This window comes from Phalacrocorax aristotelis, chromosome 7 (assembly GCF_949628215.1).
Source record: "Phalacrocorax aristotelis chromosome 7, bGulAri2.1, whole genome shotgun sequence".
Lineage (NCBI taxonomy): Eukaryota > Metazoa > Chordata > Aves > Suliformes > Phalacrocoracidae > Phalacrocorax > Phalacrocorax aristotelis.
In genome coordinates, this window is record NC_134282.1 from 2,119,056 (window position 1) to 2,137,816 (window position 18,761).

Below are 18,761 nucleotides of genomic sequence, written 5' to 3' on the forward strand. Positions count from 1 at the left end.
GTACGCCACTGCAGAGGGGAACACCACTGGTTTTTTGAAATGCAAGTTATTCGATAAAGAGCAGCACAGCAGAGCATAGATACAAACCCAGCACACTTTGAGGCTCTTACAAAGTATAACGAAGCACAATGTCCAATGCATCACCCTTTCTATCTATATTTATAAAGCCTTGCTGGCAGTTTCCCCCAGTCTGGCCCACAGGATGTCAGTCATTGCCCTCTGCTCCTCACTCAAGAGCCAAGCACTAAATGAGGAAGAGAGTAGATGATGAATAGCAACAACAGGGTTAATTCTTTTCATTTCTGGGTCAGGAATAGGCTGAAACACTATCAGAGATGTAAAAAAAAAATAATTAGAAACAGCATGGTCATTTGAGGGAAAACAAAGCAAGCCCAGCATAGTGCCAATTACTAAACAGCCTAAAGAGGAAGACCTTTGGTGGCAATGACTGCTGATCAGCCACTGTGCTCTTGAAACGGATAACCATGTCCTTGCATTTCACATGGCAGTAAGAATGAAGAATAACCCCATTTTTTGCATGTATTTGCCCCATGCAGAGTGTTTCCTTCAGCTCCGAATGAGACAGGGCCCCAGTCTGGCTTGTTTTGCAGGAACGGCTCAGCTGCTAGAAGAGCTGGGCTCCCCTTCTTGGCATGCCTTATCCTCTCACTCTCCCTTTTGCTTTTCTTATTGTCTTACGGACTGTTGACTTTTGGTTACTTATCTACTCTACCGCTCCCAGTCCTGCCCTGAAGAATGCACACAATGAGTCCAGTCTTCTATATCTCTTAACTCTGGGATACAAGAAACGGAGCAGCACATCTCAACAATGCACATTGTTCTTTGACCTTGAGCAGTCTGTTTGTGAGTTTAATTTTGCTGTCTCCTCCTCTAGCGTCTCCAGTAACGTCAAGCCTCTTAAGCCCCTCTCATCTCCTCTCCAAGGTCTCTTCCTACTTTGTGTTCTCAGAACTGCTTATCATGCAGGTAAGGGCAAGCATCTGTTTACTAGAAAGGGAATTATACATTTAAACATCACCAGTCTGACACAAATTGATTTTTATTTTTGGAGGTAACATGAAAAACATAAATAAAATACAGGCTTTAGTGGCTTCCTTCTAGGTCAGGTTGCAGCCACTCCATCACTGGTGTCTGATCATAGCAATGTTCACAGACTGTGCAACCCACCTCCCCACACTGACCCAACGGCAGACTTTCTCTGGAGATTTAATTCCCGCTGGGTGATTCGCATCACAGCCGTGTGCCTGTTTTTAACTCCAAAGTGGTACAACAAGACACCTCCAGCCCTCTATAGTGCTTTGTGTCTGAATCGCACCCTTTCCCCCTGTGGTGTCTTCTGCCTTGGGTGGCTTTACAGACTAGCTGAAGCTAGTTGTCCTGTACTATGGCCATTCATCAACCTGAATGTGTGCTAAGGTGTGGGGATGGGAAATCTCAGGTGTGGAGACACCTTGGGACTGCTGGGAGGCTCATGCAGCGCTGTGGAGTGAGACCAAAATTGGGTTCAAAGAAGAGCTGTGTGTACAGCTCCAGACACGCTGCCCCCTTAAGAAAAGAAGATGCAGTTTAAGGCCCATCAGCTGGAGGTGCCTCACAGCTGCAGGGCTGAAGACCCATTTGCTTCCCCTGCAAAGTCTTTAAGATTAACCCAAAGCACCTGCAGCCCCACTGCAGTGAGTCAGAGAGAGGTTTGCATTGTCTTTTAGCTCAGTTTCCCCCTGTAGCACAAGGGCAATGTTATCTTTAGTTGCCCCATGAGCTCTGCAAGGGGATGATGATTTACAGCTCTGAACAGGGTCTTCATGGGCAAGTGGTGGGTGCTAAGGAGAATGTTAGTCAGGGGATTGTCCTTGCTGACCTCTTCTGCCTCTGAGGATGGTTGAGCTTCCAGCAGTGCTGCAGAGGGGTAAGTGTCTGCGTTTGCCTCTGTCGTGAGTGACTGCAGTTAGAGCTCGGGGGGTGGGGGTGGGTGTTGTGTTTGCCTAGTCCCTCAGTGCCGAATGGTCTCAGCCTGAGCTAGGTGAGCCCCTTCCTGACTCCTGCTTACTGGCTGCCGTGTACTTCCATCCCTGTGGTTGGTGTGTGAGCTACTCTGACAAAAATAGCTCCTTTCTGCAGAAACCTGTTGTATCCTTTATTGCTCTGACTCTGTACCCTGTGTTTTAATACCAAGCTGCTTGCAGCCCCTGCCATTTCGCTTGCTGTTTGTGCTCAGCTCCTGACTGCTCAAAAAACCTTAATGCTGACCTGTATTTACTGACAATTGAGCTTTCCATGGTTTTGTAAAAAAGTACATGCTGCTTTTGGTCATGAAGGGAATTAATGCAGAAAATCAGCACAAGTTGTCTACCTTTTGAAATCTTAAGCGTGAGGCTTTCCTTTTAACGTCTTATTGGAAGTTACTATTTTTAAAAATCATAGAAGAGCGTTTTGTAGTGCAACATACATCTTGGAAGGGCTTTTCAAGTATCGGTATAATTCTTGGGAGGACATTTTTTTTAATAGAAAAACTCTTACTATTGCTGTTCTTGAATTTACCATGAGCTGTGTTGAAGTAATACAGAGGTCAAAGAAAGCAACTTACTGCCTTTGGGTCAGCAGAAGTTCACAGGTCTTGCCTGTGACCATACCTGTTTGTTACAGGTTGGTCTGACTTCTGTTGGTCCCTTCTCCCAAGTCACTAGTGATAGAACGAGAGAAAACGGCCTCAAGCTTCGTCAGGGGAGGTTTAGGTTGGATATTAGGGAAAATGTCTCCACCGACAGAGTGGTCAGGGATTGGCACTGGCTGCCCAGAGAGGTGGGGGAGTCACCGTCCCTGGGGGGGTTTTAAAAGACATGTAGATGTGGCACCTCAGGGCATGGTTTAGGAGACATGGGGGTGTTGGGCTGATGGCCTGACTTGATCCTAGAGGTCTTTTCCAACCTTCATGATTCTATGATTCACGTGAGGGAAAGAGCGAACAGAAAGAGTGGACTTATACCAAAAAAGAAACAACGACCATTGTTGTTGGATATGAGGACCTACCATATGTTGTTAAAGGCAATTACTGTGCAAACAAAACCGTCACCACAAAATGTCTCTATTTGATTGCAAGACAGCTTCAAAGGTCCAGAGAGCTTTGTACTCGGCGCATAACATGAAATTTTTTGGCACGTGGCTTACAGTGTAACTTAGCTAAGTCTGTGGGTAGTTCTTGAAACTGGCAGGGGTTGTCGCTATTGCTCTTGTAGGTTCTCTGGGGCCCGAACTGGACAAATGCATCTCTTCATGGATTCTTTTACCCTTGGTAACGTGTTCTTGGGTATTTTTATTTCTTGACTATACCTAAGAGGCAGTCCAGTCAACCTTGTGTATTTTCTGCTCTCATTCCAAGAGTGAGGCTGTATTTTAGTAATTAACCAGTAAGAGGCCAACAGGGGTTTCCTGGAGAATCTAGGTGATGACAAGTAAAGCCTGCTTTCAGGCTGAGTCTTCTGGGAATGTGCTTTTGAAATCTGGAAAAGTTGTCCTGGAGAAAATCACTCTTGTACTTAGGAAGTATTTTAATCAGTATTTCAGTTAAGTGTTCAGGCAAAGGAAAACAAAGGAAACCGGTATCGTTAAAGAAAACTGTGAACATATTGTATATTGCTACATGAATGCTTTCAGCAGGGGATATATAGCTCAGAATGTATTCGGATCTTAAAATACTATTATTTTGAAAAGTGGAAATGAGAGAAAATATCTGATGCTATGTGAAGTGTTGCCAATCTATATGAGCCTTAAGTTTTCTAGTCCTTGGGACGTGAATCAAAATGTAAGATGCTGCGTGGGGTGGTCGTGCGACTCTTGGGACAGCTCATGAAGGCTGCGGCAGTCCTTGTTCCAAGTCATTAGCTAACCCAGATCCCTCTCAGCCTTGGGGGCTCTGTGCTGCCCCAGGGCCTTGCTCCCCAGACCTTTCCTGGGAGCAGGCAGCTCCTGGGTGTCCTCATCTTACTTTCCACTTCTTAGTTATCCAGCTGATTTATCAGGTGTGCAGCGCTTCTTACTCTAGAGGTCAGTGTAATGTTAAGAATGGAAATGGTGCATATCCAATTCCCTTTCCCTGATGAGACGTTCCAGGGTGAACTCTAAATTATACTCCTTCCCATACAGGGTGGAGGAGAGATTTCGTACTGGGGAAATGTACTTGTAAAAGCACAACAGCCAATATGGGAAGCTCAGAGGGCGTTAAAGAAAACAATCATTGAGCCTCTTTGTTGAATGGAAGTTATGAATGCACTAGTAGTAATTTTCTGAAGCCATAGACAATAACATAATGTGAGTGGGTGATGGAAGAAATTACATAGGGTGAAATTTAGAGAGCTGACAGCAGCCTATGCATCACTTAAGACCTATTTCTGAGGGCTTAATTGCGGCTTAAATAGCATACAGGCCTTGTGCTCATCTTCTATGTAGAAACAAATTCCATCTCGAATGAGCACCATGAGCAGAACATGGAAAATGTAATCTGATCAGCTGTAAAACTCCTGCTTTGGGGAAGGGCTGTTCTGAACTGAGAACAGATGTGGGCAAAGTAGATTTATGTTGTAGCACGCACAGTATAAAGGTCTAATGTTGTGTTTCGCCATAGGATGCACTGATGTTAGTCCAAAGAGATGCCATGAGAATATCAATCTTTAAACAAATGGGAAAACTGAGTAATGAGCACACCCCAGGCACTGGGGTAATCTACTCCATTTGTGAGCTGTGTGGCTGATAACCCTGAAAGCAGTCCTGCTTACAAGTGCTTTGGAGGCCTTTATTTTACTTTTGGGCTGGCTTTCTGCAAATATTCAGACTTAGTGGTGCAAGAGATTACTAAAGTAAATTTTCGGCTTTGTCGCGTGAGAGGTCAGAACTGGTCATGTGTGGCTTTGCTGCAAGGTGGTCGCATGCTGGCTCAGTAAGAAAAGGAAGAGCTCTGTACAGCCTCTCAGAGAGATCAAGCTAGCAAGCCCCTTGGCGTAGTGAATATTGAACACTTAATTTTTCAGTCAATTCTCAGAATGATTTAAAAAAAGTGCGGTGGGTAGAATTAAAGCCGAACCCATTGAACTTTTCCTTATCTTTTCATGCATGGATTTCTTGTAATATTTAACTTTTTCTTTGCATTTTCCGGACTTGGGATTCTTAGTTCTGAGACAATCAATATTCCCTTGTAATGTATTTTGACGTACGTTCCCAATAAGCATTTTTGAGTTGAAGGCCTAACATGTTTTTTTTGTCAGAACAGAAAAGGTAAATTGAAGTAGTCTCCAGGTAGCCACCTTAAAAGCAGAAATAGAGATGAAAAATTAGGACTACACTAATAGCGCTTTTCAAAACACAAAGCTTGATGGATTTAACTGTTTTCTTTTTAATTGAGAAGCAACTTGCAAATCATTGCTGTTGTCTGCGGAGAGATCTGTTATTCAGATGTCTGCTAAATGGTGTGCGTGAATTCTATTCTGGTTCTGGGTTTGTTTGCAAACCATTTGCAAATTGTCTACTTTTATTATTCACAGTGTGTGATTGGGCATGCGGTATATTTTCTGCTCTCTGGTTTAACGACTGAAACGTTTTGACAGGGAATAGCGAACGGTGAATGGCAACTAGAAAACAACGTGCAACTTGGGGCGTTTGCAAAGACTTTCAAGAATATTAGCGAGCGAAAGAACGCTGCTGACGCCTGGGTAGTCTGACCTCTATGAATGATGATGATTCACATCTCAGCCATTTAGCTACGGATGTATTTGAGTCAGTTTGTCGTTGGTCCAGCTCTGCTAAGTTTGCAAGCAAAATCATTGTCTGCGAATGATGCGTCTTTCAGTCAATTCAAGCCTTGAATTGCTTGTAAATAAAGTCTAATTCTGAAACTTGGCCACAGGGGAACAAGTTCTCTGATTTCCATATGAACTAAAATAACGTACTTCAGTCCTCTAGGACTGACGCAGAGGCAGGTGCTGTGTTCTTGTTCAAAGAGTTAGAAATGTGGTGCTAAAGTCAGTTTGCCTGTACATTAGCATTAGAAACTCTGCATTTCTGAGATCTAAAACTAACTTAAGGTTATTTAAAGATATCCTGATGCTCTTATTCAAGTATAAGAATTAGCCTACTTTTATTTGATATAAAGCTCATTCTCTGTTTCCATGCAAAACCCATAGAATTTCTTCACTTCTTCAGCTTGGCAATAGAAAACCAACCCTATTCCAGCTCAGAAGGGTTGAAATGGTGGATGGTGTGATTCTCACAGAGAATATGTGCCACTCTTTTTTTTTTTTTTGTGTTTTTTTTTTTTTTTCTTTTCTGCAGCCTGGGGTTCTTGAGCTGTATGACAGATTAAGATTTCATAACACCGCAGGCAAGATTCTTTCCCTTGATCTGTGCTGTAGATTATCGTTTGCATTTTCTGCACACATGGTACTTTCATTTCGATCAATGGGAATTCCACATGCCGAATAAGGAAGAAATATTTGTATTCTGGATAAGTGCCTTATTTGGGCGCTTATTAATACTTACGCACTTGGGCGAAACTCCTACTGACTTTGATCTTGTTGGCGAGCTGCCCGCTGGATTTGAATCCCTGGATTGAAGAGTTGGTAAATGGCATTTTAATGGCAAGGGTCAGCAATGATTGCCATACAACTTCTCCCGCTTTCCCCACCACAAAGCTATCATCTGAAGTAAGGCATTGCAGTTCTTCTTGGAAGATTAATAGTTCTCTGCTAGTAACAGATTTTCCACTTGCCAGAAAGCAGTACACCCACTGATGAGTTTATCATTTGAACTTTGAATCCAGTCGGGAAGTTGAGACGTAAACTCCTCCGTGATGGTGATTTGTGGTATATTTCCAGTTTTCAGGGTCAGGTTATTAACCAGAGTAACAGTGATATAAGTGCGTGTCGTAGGGAACATGAATCAGAGGAAGCGTCTGACAAAGACCTCACTGTGCAGGCAGCTTTCCCAGGAGGCTGTGAAAGTCTGACATGTGTCACGAAGCTCCAGGTGTCAGGTTTGAAAATACCACAAGTATTAACAACCTGCATATGTGTATATAAAACTTTTTTCTTGGCAGCATTTTTGGTACTCGGAAGACTTTATGCTGTGGCCTGTCTAAGGAAGGATTTTCATTTTGCTCGGAGATGTGCAGTTCCTAGAGTTTTTCTTTGCTTTTCCCTGTCGGTTTGAGGGAGAAAAATAGCAACCAGAAACTAACGCGACCACCTGTAGTAGATAGCTTGTAACTTTTCACATAGGAAGTGTGTTTCTCACTTTGTATTTAGTTACAAAGCTCTGGGCTACTGTTAAGATTAAGACATTGAAAAAGCATAATTGTCTGCAGATTTCTAATGCTTGTCCTGTCATCCTGAAAGTACTGAAATGTAAAACAATCTGGGAGAAAACCTGTGGTGTAAAAGATAAATATTATTTGAGCTGTGCTAACACTGAAAATCATTACCCATAGAAAATTCTGATATTCTGACGAGCTTCTGTCCTGAACTGGAATAAATATTGAAAATATCAGGGAGTTCTGAAAAGCAACATAGTATAGAAGTATTTAGCCTTTTGTTTAGAACCAGTATAATGTTATATGTGTTGGGAACATGCTATGGATGTTGTAGTTCAGGTGTCTGTTGCCTCTGTTCAACTGCAGGGGTTAGATAGCTTTGCAGCATGGTGTATCCCATGCTGTGCTCTCTTTTATGGCTTCCATGAAATATTAAACAGGGAGCAGAAACCAGAAAGTACTTCCTGTGCCAGATTTTGGTCTGGTAGAATCTGCTTTTGCTGGTGGGTTTTTTGTTTGGTTGGTTGGTTTTTTTTGTTATTTTATTTTCTCCCATTGCAAATTGCTTTGAGGGGGGAAAAAACTCCTAATTGTATCTAATGATAATATGGACTGCAACCTCTTGTACTCAGAGTTATGGTATGGTAAATTCTCTGTGCTGTAACGATCCGTTCAGATCTACGGTCTTAGGTGGGGAAAAAAGTCTGTCCTTTGCATTCAGAATAATGCTGCATCCCACTTCTGTAGCGACTCCTACTCAAGTTGATGTAGACTGCAGATTCGAGGGTGATTCATATGCAGGGAAGTTACACAAGTTTTGTGGGCAAGGTGAATAGCATGTGAGACTTAGTAGTACTTTGGTTGGGCTTAGAGAAGAAGCATTTCTGTACTGTTCTGGTGGCGTAAGCCGTGACCAGGGGTCAGGAGGTGAAGCCTTTAATCGCGCTCTGCGAACGGCCTGCCTCTCTCTTCTGCATGGTGGCTCCTCAGCTTTCCTCCTGGGCAGAGAAGGTAGTCCCCAATGAGGAGCTATTGTCACGTATTTACACATTCGAGTGCTAGTTCTCTAAATAAAATATGCATGAGAAATTTTCTGCACGTTGCACGCTGCTAATTCTGTGCGTTGCAGATGTGGGGGGCTGAAGCCCTGGGAGAAGCAGCCCATTCTCACGAGCGCCCTCCTGAAGGCTTTGCTTTAGCCGCTAGGTGATGTAGCGGCTTCTCTTTGTGTCCGAGGGAGAAGCTTGGAGAGTCTGGCATATGAATTAAGAATGAGTAATTGGAGAAGATCCCCACTAGAAGCAATACACAGACTAGATAATAGGCCTTGGAAAACTAACGAGATGATAGGGCTTCTAACTTTACGTTTTCTAATTGCTTCAGATGAAACCCCATTAGAAACAGCTGGTCTGATTCTCAACTGATATAAATTGTCATATATTTTTAGATTTAAATAGCACTTGGCTGGCCTACCCCAGACGTAAACTCTGGCCTAGATTATGTGAAAGCTATCGGCTTGGAATGGAAACTTCAGTGCTGCTTTTATAGACAAATTTATTTTAATGTATTATCAGGAAAATCCAGCATATTTCCAGGTATTGTGTATCTGAAAAAATAATCATCGATACAAGACTGCTATGAAGAGAGAGTTGAAGTAATGCATGTATCCACATCATCACTGCTCAGGGCAGCTAGATGAAACTTGAGTCCAAGCCACATGCTGGTAACAGGTAATCTAGGGCCAGATGCTCCGAGCCAAGGGCGTCTTCAGCTGCCTGAATCCACAGAAAGAGAAAGGTATTGTATTTTTTCAGTGGCTGCTGAGACCCACACGGAACTGGAAATACATTGAAATGAAATGACTGAAAATAGCTTTCTGGTAAGAGTGAAGTGAATCAGATTTAAACAGGTTTATCCTGTGAGACATTGTGATTCTTAGTGGAAAGACAATTAACAAATAATTTGTTGTTAATTCTAGGCCAGATACTCTTCTACTTTAAATTCAGAAGAAATCGCAAATCTGGCCCTTAACAGTTCCTCTTAATTGGAGTTTGGATGACTGCTGAGCAGTCCATTGCTGTAGCCCTTTCTAACAGTGGTGTGCTTATAGATTTCTGACCTATGTTGAAAGAATTGTCTTACGCCCGGATCTAAGGCCCAAGGGAGGTGGGTCATGGTATCGGAGGTCTGCAGTGATGCAAAATGATGGGGGTGAGGAAGTTTTACTTGTCTCTGGTTTCTACTTTTCCATGATGTGTTTATTTACTAAGGTCAGGGGGGGAAAAAAACAGAGCAGGATTAAAGTGGGAGGGAAAAATATTGTCCAATAACCATGAGCTAACCACTGATCTCTGGAAGATAAGATTTTTATAGGCAATAGTCTATTTCTGACCTAATTTAAACTAATTTCAGAGCAGTCGATGCCAATATACATTGCTTTAAAAGAAAGACTTCAAATGAGCTCACTCAGGGAATGAAGCAACACTGAAGTTCTTGGCTATTTGAAGCTGTGGGACTCACTTTTGGGGAATAAATCGTCTGAAAGAATTGGATTCCAGATTACTTTCCAAATTAATGACAACTTTCCTGCGTGTTTGTAGTTTCACAGAATTACATAATCAAGCAATATAGAGCTGCGTGAGTAATTATGGGTTATAAACCTGAAGCCCTGTGGTATAGACATCGATATAAATATACTCAGCAATAAGGGATTGTTATGTTAATCTGTATATATTGATCAGTAAAAAATTATTAAAAAGACGCTATTCAAAACCACATGGTTTATAATGGGACATTAGTCGAATTAAAATTCTCACATCGCAGGTGACAAATATCCTTTCTTTGATAATAAAACATTAACAAAGCTAGGAAAATTCTAAAAATACAACGGTCTTCTCTTGTTGCTTTTGCTTTCCTCAATGCAGGCGGTGTAAATCGCTGCTCGCGTTACTGCTATTTACGTATTACTGCTTCCTATCATCTGTTTCGTGTTAGCTGTGCCACAGTTCACGGCTTGAATCGCAGCCGTGGCTGGAGACTCTTTCGCCACAATTGTTTCCATTGCAGTTAAAGCATACGAGGTATTATTAAAATTGACCTTGGTTTTTTTGAATGAGGTGTTCTACCAAAATTTGAGTTTGGGGATGCATTTTTTAATTTGGCAGTGCCCTGATGGAAAAATTGAAGGCAGCGTACTGGGAAGCAAGGCTGGGCAGAAGAATACAAAATGGGACTGGCTTGAAAGCTACGTAAATTAAAAGCCCTTCGTGGAGTTGGACACTATTTCAGAACCTCAGAGGTCATGTTCTCATGCTTTTGTGTCCAATCTTAACGATTAAAATTTACTTCTTCTAATGTGAAGGCCAAGGATTTCACATAATAACATGCTTCCAAGAGGAGTTTCAAGTTATTAATACTGTAAAACCCGTTGTGAAATTGGGAGGGTGGCCAAGTGGTAGGACAAAATACTTGCATGTATTGGTAAGATCCCATTCCAGGAAAGAAAGAAATCCAAAACTGACATCACCTGGCCATCTGTCCCAGTAACAACTGCATTACATTCCAGCTTAAGTGAATCTAGAGGGGACTATACCCTTTTCTGGACTCATTCAGTGAGACTCACTTTTACACCTGCAGCTTATGTTAATCTACTGATAACCCTGTTTCTGAAATCAGCTGCATTGAATGTGGATACACTTAAAACTTCAGAAATATTTGGTCTCATTTGTTTCTCCTCCTCCTTCCCCCCCCCCCCCCCCCCCCAAAATTGATGCTTTCAGTGGAGGTTCATCAGATAGTTGCTGCTCTAGCCTAGGTGTTTCTACATGTGCTATAAAAGCTTGTATTTATCTTCATTTGGTCAAGACTCTTCAGCTGATAGAAACTGGCCCTCGCTGTGCTGAAAGCAAAGGGGTTCTGCTGATGTGTGTCAAGGTTTGGAGCTGGACGTACCAAACTCGTCTCCTACATGTGCATATCATCACTTCTGTGTGACAGCAGGGGAGAGGGAGAGGAAGGAAAAGTAAACACAGCACAAAGCATCAGCCCCTACTTCGTATTTTTGTATCCTTTGACTGTTCTCAGTAGATCATCTTCTCTGTCATGGATGAGAAAGACAAGTACTGTTCACACCAAAATCTGCCAATAAATCTCCTGCTTGCTTATATGGCTGCTTCTAGCTCTGTTTCGGGATATGTTTTCAGAGTAGTTGCCAATGCCACGTATCAGTGAGTAGGTCTGAGGAGTGAGAATTTGAATGAGATGCCTGCTTAGAGACAAACATGGAGCCTTTTAAATCACAAGCCTTGTACTGATCTTTATTTTAGGACCCAAACCAGAACATGCATCTTTGAGTATTTACTGGCTTTCCATTAGGGGATGTCTGCAGTTGCTTACAGGTTTTGCTTTTTAAAATCTTACCGCATTTTAAGAATTTGGACTGAAATTAGAAGATACTCTCAAGATCTCAAACAGCAAAGATCTTAGTGCCGTTCACTCAGGTGCTCTCACCAGTAAGGGGAGGACTGGATTTGCTCCGTTGGTAGCTGGTAACATCTAGCTGACAGACTTGCATGAATACTTCATGGGAGAGAATGCAAAGACACCATGGCCAGACCTGCCTCCCCCATGAGAAGAGGGGCTGCCCACTTTGGGAACACCAAATCTGATTCACACACGTCCTTCGTGCTGAGTGAAGACCAAGGGGGTACCTTCTGGAGATGCTTTCCCAGTCTGCCCAGCATCCAAACTGAGAATGTGCCAGGACCTCCCGTGTGCCCCTAAGCCCCGTGGAGGCTGGTCCTTCGTGCTCCTGACGTTCAGCCTCTCCTCTCTGCTGCTGATGCAGCTTCGCTCTTGCGTGGGAGGTTTCGGCAAGACTCGGGCGGCTGTGGTCAAAGGTCTTCTAAGATGTTGAATCTTCTGCCAAAAGGCTTGGTTTTCAAGGCCCTGTCACAATTTAATATGTGTGGAAAGTAATTATCCCAAAAATGTGAAGGAACAAAGGGATTATTTTTTTCCCTTTTAATCCCCTTGCATCTCGGTTTTGCATCTGTAAAACGAGAACAATACACTGCTGCTCATAAAAGTGAAGATGTGTATTGTGTTCCTCATGAATCATGCAAATGCTGTGTGATGTCCCATACCCTAGTAGAGCGAACAAGGAAAGAAGCAATGCTATTGTCAGAGCTCAGCCTTGACAGAGGCGGGAGGGAAAAGGCTGAGTGATTTTTCCGAGTGAGGATATCGAAGGAAAGCACTGACTAGTTGCTCTTTCTGCAAATGATTTCCACCCTTTTCACTGAATAAGCAGGGGATCTTGAAGAGAGATGGTGTATTGGAGAAGGACAAAATCGATATTCCTGTGCATAGTGGGATGGAAGAAAAGTAGGGGTATCTTTGGTGTTTCCAGACATCCCGAGTACTAATTAAAAAGAGGTCTGCAGGCACCTTTCCTGCCAACTTCAAGCCCCAGGATTGGATTGAATAGTACGGTGAAATAAGTATTAGTGGGTTTTGGGGATCCACTTGGTCATAGGGGTGACTATCACAAGTCCCGCTTCTGTAACAGCCTGCTTGTGGCTATGTCCCCACTCGCGTAGCGGTCGGTATTCGCAGACCGTGCATTAACCAGGGCCCCAGTCCCAACTGGTGACCCCGCTGGCAGCCGAAGCTGAACCGGCCGTCCCCGCCGGGATCCACGGGCATCGGGGAGCTGCACAGCCGAGGTGGGAGCGCCGGGGAGGGGGGGAATGTGGGATATGTGCGATACCACTTCAGCAACGTGACCGGTTCCGCCTCCCAGTGAGCCCTGCCGGTGGGTGTGTAGGGTGGGAAGGGCTCCTCTTGTTTGCCAGACTTGGTCCTGTGCTCTCCCAGGCTCCTGCATCGCACAGTCCGTTTTGTAAATGCAGAGATTTAGGATGCTCAGTAGGCGAGTTCCCAGATACATTGCCTGTCTGATGCCGAAATATTTTAATTTGATTTCCCGCTTGAATGTTCTGCTCGCACAAAGGAAAGCTGTGACAGTGGAGGTATCCTTGAGTCCGCTCGAGTGAGGATGTTCCCGTTGTGCTGATATAGAGGCCGCAGAGGAGAAGTGGTGTGACTCAGTCTTATTAGAAGGTATTAAACCACTTCATCTCTCATCCCTGCGAGCATAACCTGAGGAAGGCTGTGCGTGGCTATAATGTCGCTGTCTCATTTTTCTTTGTATTTCTGTTGCTCAATAAACATTACTGCGCTGTAGGAGAGTTAGAGGTTTTTATTTAACTGGAGCTGTGAAAGTGCTTGTTCCCCTCAAATTTCATTTCCTTTTTTCCTTTGTTCCATTGATGACTGGCATCATCTGTTCATCTCCTGGAGGGTTTTGAACTCAATTATTATGATTGTCTCTTGCTGCCCTTGTTTTCTGCGCACAATTTCTGTATTCCTATTGTCTTAGATTAAATTAGCCCAAATTTAATCCCTAGCCTTCGCAAATTTAAGCCTCAAAATAGGGAAGAACATTCCTAATTTTTAATATGGGAATTGTCTTGTCTTGCTGGCTTGGGAACCTTCTGAGCTTTTGAAAAGCAATGATCTTGTTTCTTGTAGCACCTCAGTAGATGTTCTTGCACTTTCTGCTCTTCTCCTCACGTTCTCATTTGCCTAAGACACGCAGTTCATGGCTTAGCACCTTGGCTTCACAGATCATAAAAACTGGCCTGGCAGTTTTTATTTGAGCAAATCTTTTTTTTTTTTTTTAAATACTTACCTAATTTAGGATCAGGCCCTAAAGCATTGGGGTATAGTATATGTAACAAAACAAATGTCTTTTTCAATGTAGATGACTCTCTTCCCCACAAACCTCCAAAATTAATTTTGTGTGAAATTAAACTCTGGCCCAAAATGCAGGGAGGGAAGAGTTCTGCTTATGGAGATCTTCTGTTGGAATATCTTCTTGTGGCAAATGCAAAAAAAAAAAAAATAAAATTTTGAAACAAAACAGAAAGATGAGACTTGTTGTTTCAAACTACCAGATTAAAATATGCACGGATTTTTTTTTTTTTTAGAAACTCATTTTCCCTTCTTTTAATAAACCTCTGAGGCAATTCACTGAATTTGATCTGCATTTGCAAATCATTTCAGTTGTGAAATAAGCCCTTTTTGCGAGTAAAATATTTGCCTGAAAAATATTTGCTTGGCTCTAGCAATGTAGCATATGGGCCCGTGTAATTCCTCTCCATGGAGCGCGTTTAACCCCAGGTGACAAGCACACTGTCGGCGCTTAATAATGCGCGGTGGAGGATGTCTCAAACGTGTTGTGGTTCTTGGGATCTCGGCTGATTTTCCGCTTACCTGTAGCGGACCCTCACCTGAGGAAGACGGGTTGCCTCGTGGGCGCCTTCCCAGGCGCAGATTTCTCTCTGCAGCTGGAAGTTCCTCGTCACGCTCCCCAACCGCCGGCCCACGAAACGCCCCTGCGAAGGAGCGCTGTGCGGCAGAAACGCTCTTCAAACCTCAGGCTCCCATAAACCGAGCCTTAGGCGTGCCCTGTGCTGAGCCAGGCTGCTTTTAAATTTCCTTACCGCCTCCTCGTTGCGTATTCCCCTCCTGTAGAGAGGAGCGGGGGAAAATAATGTAACATTTGGTAGTAAATTGGAGAAATTATGACCACGGGGTTCTGCATCCCTTGAGAACATTTCAGCTGTGCCGTGTTGGAAGCTATTTAAGCCATAGGTCCAGCCGTACTTCAGAGTATGTAATATATTAATTTTAATGACAGAAGTAGCGAAGGACACTTGGATAGCTGAGGTTCTAATACAATATGTAAGACTGAATGAAAAATAAATTAATTTTAAATGGTTTGCAGACATACAAAAGGTTCATTCACTGCATATAACATGCTCAGTAAAATAATATCCTTTAATGTGCTGAACTTTTCATGCTTTTCATGAAGCTGCATCTAATTGTACTGCTCAGAGTTGACTAATTCTGCCGCTGCCTGCCTTTGAGAAAAATAGCATTTCAAGACATGACTAACACTCTAAGTAGTCATTAATTCTTAATTAATTCAGAATGAAAATTAAACTTCTACACTGTATATATCAACCTGAATTCCATACAGAATACATACCGTCAGGTCATTTATTTTGCAATGAATATTACTACATGACTTTAAAAAACAAAAAGCAACCACAACCACTCAAAATATTAGCAAAAGCTAAGCCATTTCCTAATATAAATATTGGGTTTATTGTCATATATGTGTTAATGTATTATAATAAGGCTTTGTGTATATTTATACTGCATGATGAAGCTCGGCTTCTAGGAATATTTTACACTTGAACATTAAGTATGAGCTTATGATCGTACCGGTGTGAATGATCCACTATCTTTTTATTTATGTTAAGAATATTTAATCTAACAGTCTCTGTTGTTTTCTGTTTGCCTTAATCAAAGGAGATGGGGTGGTTTGCCTATCTTTCTCCAAGCAGACATTTCCCTCAGCGGTTCCATGGGAGCTGAATTAAAGCTTTCTGGGCTGAAGTTCACATTCTCTTCATGATGCAATAGTTCTGTTTTGTAGGTCTCGTGGGCTCCTCGAGACAACCCTTCAGTGTGCTCCCATGCTTGTCTTCTGTCCCAGCTGTGGCTGTGAAAGAGGTCCGAATAACCCAGGTTAGCAGAAGCTTATACTGAGGGTGGGTCAGCTTGCTATCGTACCCTCCTGCGCTGACCCAGCTGGATCCAGAGGAGGACCTCAGTGCTTGGGGACACAGTGGATGAGGGGGCTCACCTTTACGTACGGGCAACGGATTCAGTAACACGTGCTTCTGATGATGCGCCCTTCCCCTGCCTGCCCACTGAAAGCATTTGGCCAGATCTAGGCTTGTGCAATGTTTCGGCAGCCTTTAGGTGCCTGTGGTCACCAAGAGGCACTTACACTCTGTACAAGTACGCCGGTACCTTCCTCCGGTGAATTTGACTTGAAATTGTATCTATTTTTTTCATTTAGAAGAATGGCTATAAAGAGCAGAAATGTAAGGTGAATACTAATATGAATATATAAGTACACCTTATATGAGACTATGAGTATACGTACAGGCCTGAATGTCTGTGCTGGAGCCATCGATGGGACATCCTGATGTCTCCTTCTGAGGAAAATACAACTTTATTGGTCCTGTATGCCTTTGGTCTTTGCCTCAGAAGTGATAAATAATGAATTCTGGAAGAGGCTCTGTGGGCATTTTACATACTGCAGAATATGGAATGAAATAGTGCCTTTGAAGGAAGCCACGATTTCACTAGAAATTGTTTGTTAGCATAAGAGGGGGGGTAAATTAGTTTAATCCATTTGCAATGTGATACAGTGAGAAATTACCTGAAAACCAAATAAAAATGCCTGTGACAAACTGTCCAGATTGGTGGTGGGGGTAGCGCCAGAAGAGATGGAGCATGGGATCTTTAGCAAGGGACTAGCCTCTCTAGGAGAGGAGAGAGCAGTTAGAGAACAGGCTAGCAAGAAGTTCCAAGACCCTGCAAAGACATGATTGAAAGTACTCCTTTTGAAGATCTGGAACTGAACCCAAAGCCTGTTTGGACACTTTAGCAGGTGGGAGGTTGCATTAATTTTAAAATCCATCCTTTTGCAGCCTCTGAGCATCATCAGGCTGAGTGGCTGTTTCTCTCTCTTCATCCTTTCTCTCTTTGCCAGGACCTGGCGTTATTTATCTCTTGGGCAGCAGTCGCTGGAAATAGGTTTCCTGATCCCTTGTGACAACTGGAGGAGAGTGGTGTCCTGAAATTTAAACCTTCTAATGAAGAGCTTAGGAGGGGAATCTAGCCTGCTCCAAGGCCTTTCCACCTATTTATTAGGCACAGTGCTACACAGAAATCAGCAGCTGTCAGGCTGCCAGCCAGAAGACAATACCATTCTTTCCAAGCCCCTGACCAATTTTTGTTCGTCTCTGGAATTGGTTGTTCCTGCCTCTCGCATTCAGTCTCTTAGAATAAAGACGGCTGAATTGAAAACTATAATTTCAGTGCAGCTCTGGCTTCTGCGCTGGTAATCAGGACACAATGTACTGCTGAGGATGCACGCTGCATTATGCAACTCATCCAGCCTGTAATTATCCCCGATTCCCCTCCTGTTGTAGCAGAACAGCTACAGACACTTACGTGACCGTTCCAGGCTGTGCGGCTCCTGCTGCTCGTTAACTGCTGAGATAACGAACTCCGGTGCTGGTGGTGAGCTGGCCTTCGGGGATGCAAAGGCTTTTAATATTCAAGTTAATTTATTTTTAGGGTTCTTGTAAACATTGGGTATTTGACATGCTCGCAGCTCACAGGCAGGATTTGTACTGTCAGGTTCTTATAATATTCACTAGTGCTAAGTGCCGAAATGTTTTAAACCCAACCCTTCCTCTTGGTTCTACCGAAGTTGGTCTAGGTGGTCATGTTGCTTGAAACATTCAGTGGTTCCCATGCCTTTTCAGTTCAGGGTTGTTCGGAGGTCAAATGAGTGATGGATTAAAGGAAAAATGTTACATTGACCGAAGCTATCAACTAGCTGTAGGGAAAAGCAAGTGCGGTGGTAGGGATGGCCAGAGTGACTTGTTTGACTTACAGGAGCGGATCCTGCCCACAGACAGCTCAGAGTTGTGCTTCCACTTCGCTGTGTGGCACTGTCCCTTGGGAAGCCCGAGGGATGGGCTCAGCCTCCCTGCCCTGCCTGGGAGGGGAGGAGAGGGGTGGGTGAGCAGGTATGTGGCAGGGGCTTGCTCCAGCAGCAGTGTCCTCCGCCCGTGCTCTTTCTGCAGCTGGTGCCACGGCCGGCAGGGGACAAAAGACCAGAGATGCCATTTTGTGACCACCTTCATCCTCCAGCCTCCACCCTGGTACGTTTATCCTATCCTTTACTGTTCTGCTGGATTTCATGTTACAAACTTGCCAAGTTCATCAGCCTGTTTCTTTGGAAAAAAACCAAACCCACTTCCTTTCAACCACGTCCAAAGGTGCTGACGTCTGTGGAAGCCTTACTTTCCTTGAGGGGCTTTGGATCAGGTCATCAGTGTAGGATGTGGTACGCAGGGCTTCCTGTATCTTGTTAAATAGGCAAAACTGGTGCAGCCTTTTGGAGGGGGCGGGGGGGAACTGTACTAACAGACACACCCTTGTGTCATTGAGGCTCCATGAAACTCAGAATTTTTTTTCAGAATTCTGAAATATTCAGCCTTACTGGTTTCCATTTTCTCCTGCTGGATTTCCAAATGGTAAAATAGGAGCCATTCTGTTACTTCAGTCAGTGGCTCGTCTGGGATTTCTTGCAGTGTTTCCGCCCCTCGGAGAACGCGGTTCCCCGGGCAGGAGGACCCTCTCCTAGCAGCCAGGAAGACATCGCTCTACCCCTGAAGGCGTTTTCCCACTGGCACCAGATGACATTTTCTTCGGCACATGCCTCCCT

The 18,761-nt window shown here is 43.5% G+C and overlaps 1 long non-coding RNA gene across 1 annotated transcript in view; it reads left to right on the plus strand.

Moving 5' to 3' along the window:
* The first annotated feature begins 6,808 nt into the window (after positions 1 to 6,808).
* The window catches only part of LOC142059613 (uncharacterized), a 118,842-nt gene continuing 106,889 nt past the window's right edge, over positions 6,809 to 18,761 (plus strand). Inside the window, exon 1 of the long non-coding RNA XR_012661440.1 lies at positions 6,809 to 7,039. This is a non-coding gene — a long non-coding RNA (uncharacterized LOC142059613). The remainder of the gene's footprint in view (positions 7,040 to 18,761) is intronic.